Consider the following 12,397-nt stretch of genomic DNA (forward strand, 5'->3'; position numbering starts at 1 on the left):
CCAACTGATACTGATCAAATCTGGCACATTAGCCTAATGAAAATCAATGATTGCCGCCATTTTTCATGATGGCCACCAAATGCAGCGCCCAAAGATAATGTATTGTTTAGAAGTATATGTAATTATCCAATCTGCATGACTCAATAAAGTAGATCAGGGTGATCAAATTAATGGCCAGTGGCCGAGAAGATGCCCGCCTGTTGATTTCTTGTGGCTCACGGTCACTTGTACACGATAAAAAATGTTTCTGTGTCTGTATATGTAATAGTAAAATTTATGGTAGGCTATTGGTATATTTCTATACATGTTTTTTTTTCTTTTTCTCGTCTATTGTTGAAAGATATGACAATATTGATAGCGTACTACTGTAGTATTTAGGTCACTGATAATTTAAAATTTCTCGACTTAGCAATTTAAGTTAATAATACTATCTAAAATCACCGAGGAAACGTGGAATTTTATCATTAACCAGTTGTAAGAAGAGTATCTGATCTAAATGAGCACGCTTTTTTTATAACTGAAAGATTTGATGAAGCACTGCAAATACATTTTATTGAGGCTAGGCCTACAAACATACGAGAAAACAGACAGTTACTGTTATCAATCTGTACTGTAAACGAACAGATCATGGTACATAAATAGATGGTTAAGATGAAGATGTCCTAGAGTGATCGTACAAGAGGCTAAGAAATTTAGCTGTATTTGAGTTAGTTGTCAACGAATATGGAGGATTTGAAAAATGCTCTTGCATTGTAAAGGATTATGCTAGAGCTTTGCCTGGCTGTAATGTGGTACTGGTTTGTTTACTGATAGAAAATGTAGTTTATTTTATCACAATGAACTGTATTATCTGCAAAGATGCATTGTGTGGCCAAGTATTACAGATGAGTTATGTCATATAGTGTGGTGAGGTAGAAATAGCTTACAACGACACAGACAATTTAGTGATGTATCCCTGCACTCAATCATCAGGTAGCTTAGGGCTGGAAAAATGCTCTAGAATTATTTTGCTCTTCAGAAAGGTATTATTTCCTTTCTTCAAAAATGAATAGCCTGGCAATACAGAATTTTTCGAATTTCAGCTATATGGCATATCTTATTTGCTCTATAGAATTTCTCAGAGACATATTGACCCACTTGAATATACTTAAACTGGATGAAAAGGCAAGTAACACAATGTTTTGCAACTGGTTTAGCACCTTAAGGAACCTGGCCGGTATCCCAATATATGTATGAATAGGAAGCAAAATACAAAATCCAGAAAAAATTCATTGACCTTTGTGTGGCAATGGAGAATGCGTATACGAAATGTTTTGTCAAAATTCCTCTTACTTTCATAGTTACAGGGTAAAGGTAAAAGTAACTCAATAAACCGAAAACATTGCTCCCTACAAGAAAATGCAATATTCCTTCTGTTATTGAAAATTCTGGTAACTATTACCTTTAAAAAAAAAAAATTAAAAAAATTTTGACCAATGGTATATGCATAGATTCCATGAGTCATAAGACGATGCATTACACGGTAATGAAATGATGGCCTTCGGCCTTCAGTCGTAGCACAAACCTCAGAGAGAGAATACGTTTGAGTTTGACCTCTGCCATTGACTCGTTTTTACGTCTGTTTTTCTCGGTTTCAGCAGCAATTTCATCACGCCAAAGGGGGAAACGTAGTTTCAACATGTCGCTAATATGATAACTTTGTTCTGGTTTATTAATATCCAAAAAGGAACATAAAATTTATTAATATTATCTTTGTGAAAATAAAAATAAAACTTTGAACGTTGTTTGAGTATAACATCTGACATTCTCTCATTTTTTGCATCTCTCTTTTTCTGCAAGAATTTCATCATTTCAAAGAGGAAAAGACATTTTCAACATCTCGTTAACACGAGAAAGAAGAAAATTCGCTCTAATAAGAGTTCTGAAGCGTGTAATATCGCCGAAATCAGCGGAGTTAGTGAAGGAGAGAGATGATGAAGAAGCGACCGTCTCACCCAAAAAAGCAAGATATTGAGCAAAAGGATCTTCATTTACGATTGAATTAGGATAAATAACTGTTTTGGTTTATTAATATCCAAAAAGGAAGATAAAAATCTTAATATATCAATATATTGTCTTTGTAAATATACAAAGAAAAACTTTGAACGCCCATATCTCAAAACTATATTTATTGACCTTTAAATTCTATCTTCGTCCTTAGTTTTGAAGATATAGCATTGAAATTTGGTATATAACTTAGAAAGTTATTAAAAAAACAATCAAATGTTGCTCTCTTTTCCACTTTTTTTTTCCTATTTTTTTCTCAATTTTTTTCCTAGATTTTTAGGGTTCATTTTTTACAATAATTAAAACATTCCATATCCAGCAAAATAATGACTTCAAGAAAAAAAAAAAATCTGAATTTTATTGGAGGTCTACATCTTGTCTATATAGGGTACTAATCCAAGTTCTAGATATTAATTACCAAGGGAGGAGATAGAATTTGAAAGACACTCATTTTCATCTTAAATTACCCTGGAGTCTCAAAACCTAAGGTCAAGGGCAAACAAACTATGTAGTTTGGAGATGACCTTAGTCACCTTATTAAGTGGTATGAATGTCAAAGTCCTGTCCTTGAAAAACGGCATTAGCCGGCCGGCACCCAAGAAGCTCTTACTATTCAGCGCTTGCTTAAGAAAGAGTGATCTTGTACTATTTTCATTATGCCAAATTCATGCTTTGTCAAAAAAAGGAGAGCTTATCTATTGAAATTGAAATCATATTTAGAGAATTCTAGAAACTGAAGTCCAGTCTTTTGTTATTTAACAACCCAATGGAAGTTGATGTTTAGGCACAGTTACCAAAACTTCAGCTAAATTTAAATGAAGTACATTCTTCCTCAATGTTGCCTACAAAGAAATATGTAAAACAGGAAAATATCTGGAGGTTGGTAGGAACGGACAGATTTCCAAACTGAGAAACTTCACCTTTAAGTGGGCAAGCCAGCTAATGTCATTTTTTAAGGACAGGACTTTGACATTCATACCACTTAAGGGGCCCAGCCGGTATGCCAATCTATGAAGGTATGGGAGGAAAAGGAAAAAATCCTGAAAAAATTCAGAGCCTCCTTTGGCAATGGAGAATACGCATACAAAATATTTTGTCAACTTAATACTTCCATAGTTACAGTGTAATTAGTAAAAGTAACTTAATTAGCCGAAAACATTGATCCCTACAAGAAAATGCAGTATTTCTTCTGGTATCATAAATTTTGATAATTACAATGCCATCTATATAGATTCCATGAGTCATAAGATGAAGTATTACCCCTTTCGGCCTTCAATGATACTACAAACCTCAAGAGAGTACACCTTTGAGTTTGACCTCTGACATATACTCTTCTTTACGTCTGTTTTTTCTTGGTTTCGGCAAGAATTTCATCATGCTAAAGAGGTAAGACAATTTCAACATCACAAAACCATAAGGCAGAAAAAAACTGGTACTAATAAGAGTTTAGAAGTGGGTGATATTGGCGATATTAGCGGAGTTAGTGATGGAGAGAGAGAGAGTGGGGTGGATGGAGGATTGCCACCTTGCCTGACAGGGGCCTAAAGAAGCAAGATATTGAGCAAAGGGATCTACATTTATGATTAGATTATGCTAAATAACATTGTTTTGCTCTACTAATATCCACCCCCCACCCCCCACCCAAAAAAAAAAAAAAAAAAATTCATGATAATCAGGATATCAATGAAGTTAGACCGCAATGAAGTATATTTAAATATTTGTAAAGTAAACAGATGCATATTTGTCAAGCTTTTATTTTCTATAAGGTAAATCACCATATATTTTTCATGATTTTACGGGGGTCCTTTTTTCAAGGTGGTCACCTTATTGTCCGTTTCTTTTTCATATCGTAAGCTTTGTACCACAATGTTCAAAACATGTTTACATACGCAGCTGCAATGTTTAGGGGAGCACTGACCGTAAGCACTCTCATCTTCCTATGCAGATTTTCTTAATAAACACCTTGTCAGTTTTATGTCTTTCTTTTTTTGTACACACCCTGCTTGTTTCTCGATTGAAGATAGTTGCCTTGCACCAGCTAATCCAAGCCTGATAGGCTTTCTCAAGCCCTATTGCAAAAACTACTTCATGGACTAGAATCCATCAAATCTTTGTTCCTTGGCTAACGGTAATCCACATTTATTCAAGACCTATTACCTGTAAGGATGGTGTTACAGATATTGCTATGACTATGACATCCGTGTCATTGGACTTGATTATCTTAGTTGTCCTCCAATCACTTATTGCATCCCTGCCATGTACAAATATTTGAGTATCATCTTCCTTATGACAACATGGGAACACTAAATCCAGAGACTTTCTTGTGTTGCTAATGGCATCATCTCCTTTTGTGAAAATGACTGTCTTGCATCTTGTAGGTAGCTTTACCAATAACCTGGTATTTTACTTGGTCTGGTCACCCTTCTATTGCATCCTTGTCCCCTTTCTAAACTTCTCTCGTATTGCAGACTTTACATCTTGTATATATCAAAGAGTATGTCCGCCTGCTAATCCCTGGCACCAGAGTATTCTACTTCTGGGATAATGACTTCTTTAGAATAGGCAAAAAGTTTTTTTGAAGAGTGTGGAGGTATGGCATTATAAGTGCTAATGCAGCGATGATGATTGCATCTACTTTTGGTTTTCCATGTGGGATGCTAACTTGTGCTTCAATAATTTCAACCAGCTTTGATTTCTGATGCGTATGAAGCTTGCCACTGTTACTGAAAGATGCAGTGAGACTAATTCCCATGCTTGATGAATTCTTGTAAATGGCACTCCTTGTTCTAGTAGGTGAAGAACAGTCATTTTAATAAGTTACAGTTTCCTTTGAGGATATTTTCCTAAAAGAAAAATGTATCAAGTTCTTGTGTTAAGAAAAAAACCAGTGGTTCCATTGATTAGATGTATAGCTACAATTTAACGCAGAGTTCTGCTAGTAATGTTCTTCGTATCAAGCACAAGTGTATCAGCTGATTTTTCTTTGAATGGGTAGTCCATCTCCAGCATCACAGCAGATAGTGCTTTCACTTCCTTGAAAAGAGATTTCTGAGCTGTAGGTGGCATAATTCATACAGGACATAACCTCATATTTAGCTTCTGGACCAATAACTTTAGGTCCAGTAACTATCTACACATGAAGAACTAGAGCTTCCCCTGTCAACCCAGTTGCTCCTCCATCATCTTTGATTACTACATTTATTTGCTTGTCTTCTTGATCGATCAGTACAGCTGAAAATTTTTTACTAGATTTATGGATGATGAGCTTTCCTTTGTGAAACTCCTTGGCCACATCTGGACGTTGTTGATTAAGTAGCATCTATCTTAGAGAGGAATTAATATTTATCGCTAATAATTGACATATTTATTCACAAGAAGTATGTCACCAGTTCAGAAATATGCTTCACAGTACAAGTTTAAGTCACCTTCTCTTAATGAGATGAATAAGGTGACTGGAACTGTAGGCTTTCTTTCCTCTGTTGATCGTATCAATCGTTATGGGGTTTTTCTTTTATCTTATAAACTCTTTAATGCAGTAATCGTCATATGCTTTTTCATCAGCTTGTAAACGGTATGTGTAGATATCTGGTGTCTTGTCCTGGTGACATTGGTTGCACAAAAGTAAGACTATTGTACCAAATGGGACTACCTCTTTTTCTACAATATCACTGGTTCGTCTCCTGTAATGGTCCTATTATTACAGGCCACCGAACAAGATCATAAATTTGTCTTTTCCATACTTGGGCCATGTCCCTTGTATTTTTTGGTCAGATAATACAACGGTTGGTCACCAGAAAGGACAGGTGTCTACCCTGAGTTCAGAAAAGCCTATGGATCATGGACCTTTGCCATAGCATGCATCATCGCTGCAACAAAGTGAGCTTGGTCTCGCCTCAGAGGCATCATTGCTGAAATGCTGAATTCAAACAGTTGGCTCTCCGTCTTTCAAGTGTAACAAGCTTGACTGTGATACTGTGACGGAATGCACACAGAAGCAACTCCCACACCCTTGATCACTCTAACAGACAATTGCCTCCTCAACACAAACATTCCCCTTATGTTGTCATAAACTGGACTCTTAGACTGAAGGGAAACAAAAACAAAACATAACCTTAAAACTAAATTGCTTACAAACTAAAAATAAATCATAAACCAAAATGATCACACTTAAACTATATCTTAGAAACTAAACCTAATAATAAACTTAGGACTAAACCACAAACAAACAAAAAATCCACAGCAGAACTCAACCTGTAAAATATTTATAACGTCCATTTACGGACACGGAAACTGTCCAAATAATTAAAAAAAAAAAACACACACACAAACAAACACTTAAATTTGTTTGCGAGCAGACACTATCGTCCACACGAGGTCCCACAGTCTTTCACAGCCCACTGCCAACACTGTGGCAACCGGACCACTTTCTGATAATCTGCCACACATATTCAATTGATTAAAACAGTGAATGTCATCTGAAGTGCATTCCAAATAATTTCCGTTTACTGCAACCTTCGTCAACTTCCTGCTATGTATTTTGAAGTATAATCCAATCCAAGTCCTTAAGCAGTCCACATCGTCAATACCTATAGCCTATCAATCACAGCTGGAGAGGGTAGCTACAAATGTCTTCCACAATAGTGATAAGATAAGAGAGGATGTACAGTTTGTTGAAATAAGTAATTTCCGCAGTGGTAAAAATAATAATAATAATAATAATCTGACATTCAAAGCACACAGAATTGACTCTTGCTGCAGTCAAATAAAAACGACCATTCACCTAAGACATACACCACTGCCGTAACTTAGCTAACAACATAAACAAACAATCTCAGTTTTACCAACAGTCTTTGTAACAACAAACAATCAATACACTAACTACCTCTTGCTCGCTGACACAAACGCACTCTCTCTCTCTCTCTCTCTCTCTCTCTCTCTCTCTCTCTCTCTCTCTCTCTCTCTCTCTGGATTTGGCAAACATCAAAATTAAATAAAAACTAAACAAAAATCAATCCTCCACAATACTGGTAACAACTGGCTTGCTACTGCAGGAGGATTGGTGTTCTAATTGATGTACATTGGTCAAATATTGTTATATGCTTCTAGAAGTTATGTAACTCTCTTACATTTCATTTCTGACTCTAGTTTGAGAGGTTCACATCCATCGCCAGCCTTTTCAGTGCTTGTGTTTTAGGAAATGGATACAGTTGTACTATGGAACGATGTTTGAGCTGTGGTTACAGTGGAATTATGGTTTATGTTGCCCATTCTTGTGGTTGTAAATAATTGCTTTCTTAATACTGGTGGAAAAATTACGCAAACTTCATCATACTGGGAAACAGATGCTTCTAGCTGCGCTGACATTTCTAGTATGCCATTGTATGATATTCTGACCCTATTATCAGGAAGAATTTTAATGATTAATTCCTTCCTCATCCTGGCAAATACACAAAGGCTTTTGTAAACTCCAAAAGGTGTTTTTCGGTTCTTAGAATACCGGTGGACATGTGATCCTTTTTTTGGATGCTCCATGCTGGATTTGGGACTTGATGTCTGCACTATGTTTAATCATACTTACAAATTGCAGGAGAGATAATTATAAAGCTCATATTATATATTAGAAGAAACCAAAAACTTAAGCATGTGATACTAATCAAGATCACGATTCAGGATCAACTTTGCACTTCGCTTCAAGTTTGAACTTTTGAAGTTCCTTTTAAATGTGGCTGCTTAACTGATTTGGGGTTAGTTACCAAACATTTGGAATACTAGTAGATTGTAGCAGTATAATGCCAACATACATTTGCTACACAACCGGCATTAAACCCTCTGCTGAAATGTTAGTGACTATCAATCACTCCTATAAGATCATCGTCAACTTTATTCACGTGAGAGGTTTGGTCCAAAACATACTCTGTCACTTGCAAAAACATTCTGTTCTACCATACTCATCCAGTTTTGCCTGTAATCCTACGAATTTTATCACGGATCTTCTATGAGAAGGTAAGTGAAAAAAAAAAAATGTGTATTGTGTTTTAAAACCAGTAAGTTCTTGGGGAAAATGTATCTTATAAACATTAAAATCTGCTTCAGATGCTTTGAAAACATAGGAATCAATATCTACTATGGGTTTCACAGACAGTGCAAGTGCGATTTTTTGCAATTATTCTGTAACGAACAGTCGTATCAATACGAGATGTTGCTATAGGGTATTACACCCAGTGAGGAAATTTATAGGGGTATAATGAATCGTTAATTATTAATTATAAAGACACTTGCCCCTATGCCAAAGGGCAAAATCTCAATCATCCAGTCACAAAACCGAACAAAAATATATAGAACCTCTACCTCCACCCCCTCCCTCCCTATCCTTTCATCCCTCACCTGCTCTCCCCCTGCTTCAAGCTATCTCTCTCCACCTCCACGCCATCCATCCCTCTCCGTTCTTTCCCTTCCCTTCATGCTCTCTTTCTGAGAAGGTAGCTTAAGTTGCAACTTATTTTGTATGATTTTTTTTTCATATCAAGCACTCTATCTATCTATCTATCTTATCTAATTATTATATTTATTGTTGTAGATATGGAACAATTCAATCGGTTGTTACCTATCAGATGACTGACTGCTTTATTCACTGGTTTGCTCATCTCTCTCTCTCTCTCTCTCTCTCTCTCTCTCTCTCTCTCTCTCTCTCTCTCTCTCTCTCTCTCTATGGTATTGGTTATGTAAATAATTATTAGATTGACACCTATCTGAAGGGTTTTGGAGTAGCTGAGTGATAGACACTATGACTGATAGGAAAATGGCTGTTGTATACGTACCTGCGTTTTCTTGCCTTCTATTGGCAAACCTTATTTCTACTCAGGGCATTAGCTATTTACTGTTATTACGAGGGAGAGCTTAAAGAAGTGATGGCCACCTCAGAAGATGTCTGTCCGTATGGTTGCAGAAATTAGTTTGTCACCCAACTCTTCAACTTTTTTAATAAAGAGAAAGCTGACAACTGCCTTCAGATTAGTTTGCATAGGTGACTTGTTATAGTTACTCTATGAATTACTAATAAATATTGACCCTTTCCACAGGACATTCATCAGAGTTAAAGCCTTGATTATACTGATACATTTATTTTCAAGTGATGGATGTTTAAGATTTTATTTTATATAATAAATATCTATATAAAGTCTTTCCTTCATACAGGCCTTACCACCGTGTTGCAGCAGCCTTGAGGATGAAATTAAGTATGGTGCATTCAATTGTGTATCGTAGTACTAAGCCACGTCCCGTCACACCACCAACGCCTCCAGCACAGCCTATCTTTGACAGTTTCTCTGTAGGAGCCATACGTCGACACATCCATACAAAGTTTGTTGCCAAGAAGGCTTTTACTCTCGCATCCCTGGCACAGAACCTGAAGGAAGAAAGCATCATCCCCGAGAGTACCTCAAAGATTAAGCTATGGTGCTTACTCCACAAAATGGGAATCGAGTATAAGACCACTCAGCGCAAGATGTATGTCAGGAATGAGTCAATTGACATCATGTGCCAAAGGATACGTTCCCTGCGGGACCTTCAAAGACATAGGGAAGACGGCAGGGAGGTAGTGTACCTGGATGAAACGTGGTTCACAACCAGAATGAGCCATAACATGGAATGGGTGGATACCACGCAGCCTAATACCAGTGCCAATTACAGCCGTCAGGTGCCACCAGGTGAGGGGGAACGTTTCGTGGTAGTCGCTGGTGGTACAGCCGATGTCTTCATTGACGGTTCCTTCCTCAGTTTCCCTGCTAAAAATACCAGCGGCGACTACCACGGGGAAATGAATGGCGATATATTCCTACGTTGGCTAACAACTCAGCTCCTGCCACTCCTGGAGGAGCCTTCGGTATTAGTGATGGACAATGCCCCATACCACAGTATAATGACAGAAGATAGTCGTTGTCCCACCACAGCTGCCAGGAAATCTGACCTCATTGAATGGTTACAGCGCAGAAATATATCCTTCCCGCAACATGCTACAAGACCTGAACTCCTATACATATGCCGTCAAAATAGGCCAGAGCCTAAGTACAAGGTAGATAACACCATTCGAGAATGGGGCCATGGAATCGTCCGCCTGCCGCCCGCACATCCCGAGCTCAATGCAATCGAGCAGGTGTGGGGACACATGAAACGTTACGTGCGCTCCTCACTCCAACGTTTCACCCGAGCCGACCTACATGCCAGATTAGAGGAGGCAAGGATCTCTGACACTCGCGATGTATGGGCAGGGGCAGTACGTCGATCACGAGCTTTTGAGGATAGTTATCGTTCAACAGATAACATGCATGACAGTATTGATCCTGTCATTATTAATATTGACAGTGACACTGAAGATGAAGTTGACTTGCTATTAGAAAGCGATGAAGACTAAAAAAAAAGATAAAAATAAAAACACAAAAAAAATAAAAAAAAAAAAATTAAATATGAAGGTTATGCCCTACCCACATTCGAGTCCCGTCATCGTTCGATACCAATATTCAATCAAATTCAATTAGGGGGTGGGGGGGATATATGTGGCATTAGGTGAAATAAAGATTTTGTTTCTCATTTCCTATGGATACCTATCATCTATGCTCATACCCAATACCGAAATATGCAATGATATAATTGTGTACAATTAAACACACACACACACACACACACACACATATATATATATATATATATATATATATATATATATATATATATATATATATATATATATATATATATATATATATATATATTTGTATATATATATATATATATATATATATATATATATATATATATATATATATATATATATATATATTGCTATTTAGCAAACACTTTAAATTTCAGAAGCATGGGGCAAAAGGAAAAATTGGTTAAGCCTCTGTACAACTCCCCACATTAGTAGAAACTGACAGGCAGAGAGAGGGAGAGCAAAACAGTGTATAAATCGATATTAATAAGTTAACTGGAGGGTAACAACCACTGAACTGTTACATTTATACAACAGTGTCAATTATTATTAGATTGATAGAAAAAAAATCGTACAAAAATATGTTTAAATCAAAGCAACATTCAGAGAGAGAGAAAGAGAGAAGGAAAGACATAGGGCAGGTGAGGGAAGAAAGGAGAGGGGAGGAAGAAAATGGGGGTTGGAGGTGAAGGGGGTTGTAGGCTGGCGGAGCTCTTCCAACCCGGTGTTCGTTTTCTTGCTTGGCTAATGAGATTTACCTCTTGGTATAGGTACAAAAGTCTTTATTATTTACAATAAATGATTCATGATACTTCTATAAATTTCCTTACTGGGTGTAATACACTATAGTAAAATCTCGTACTGATACGAGTGTTCGTTACAGAATAATTGCAAAAAATCACACTGGCACTGTCTGTGAAACCCATAGTAGATAGTAGAACTTGCATAACTTCAAAAATCTCATACGAAATACACCAACTTTAGAAAGGTAATTTGGTAGCTATCTTGAAAATTGGCCGTCGTCTTAGAATTTCATATGGCCAACCGGCCATATTTGATTAGAACAACTCGGAGAAGAAGCGTGCCAAATTTGATGTTTTATCATAATTTTCATGCTTAGTATTTTATTTTCCTTTTTTTTTTCTCTCCAGCAATGTATAACTTACAAAACATGCACTACACCACGGTAAAATTCCCTGAAAGGGAATAGCCCGAATATTACTGCTTTTTTAGCAAAATTCAAAGTTTCGTTCCTAATTACTCTTGGAAATCAAAGACCAATGAATCCAAGAGTTTAAGTTTGAGAAAACGAGAAGAATTACCATGTGAAGTATAAATTTTACACTACTTTATTTTTAGTCCTATGTCCTTTATATGACTTTCCTTCTGAGAATTTTGAATTCAGTATCTTGGTAAAAGTGGAGAAAATGACCATTGAAGTACATGATTTTAGAATAAAAAAAATCCTCTGGAAAGTATAGTAGATAGTATCTGAGGAGTAAGAACTATTAGTTAAGGTCTTTTGTGTAAATAGGAAAGATAAGTTTCTATAATTTAATAAAGCTAGTAATTTATAAAGAAAATGGCATGTGAATGACATTGATTATATATTCATCTATTTGCTGCCTAACTGAATTAATATCCTCCTATTATTAATGTATTACTAGTGAAGATGATGATAATGATAATGATGATGATGATGATGATGTGATAATGATGATTTACAAGTTAACACAAAAGCAATAGAAGATGGAATTGGTGCTGCACTAGAAACCCTAGAGATTTAATATTAGTAAAACTCGTTGAACTCGGCATCAAATGTCTGCAAGAATGCTCTGTACCTATAAAATGGAGAACTTTGTC

Source organism: Palaemon carinicauda, chromosome 35, assembly GCF_036898095.1.
Source record: "Palaemon carinicauda isolate YSFRI2023 chromosome 35, ASM3689809v2, whole genome shotgun sequence".
Lineage (NCBI taxonomy): Eukaryota > Metazoa > Arthropoda > Malacostraca > Decapoda > Palaemonidae > Palaemon > Palaemon carinicauda.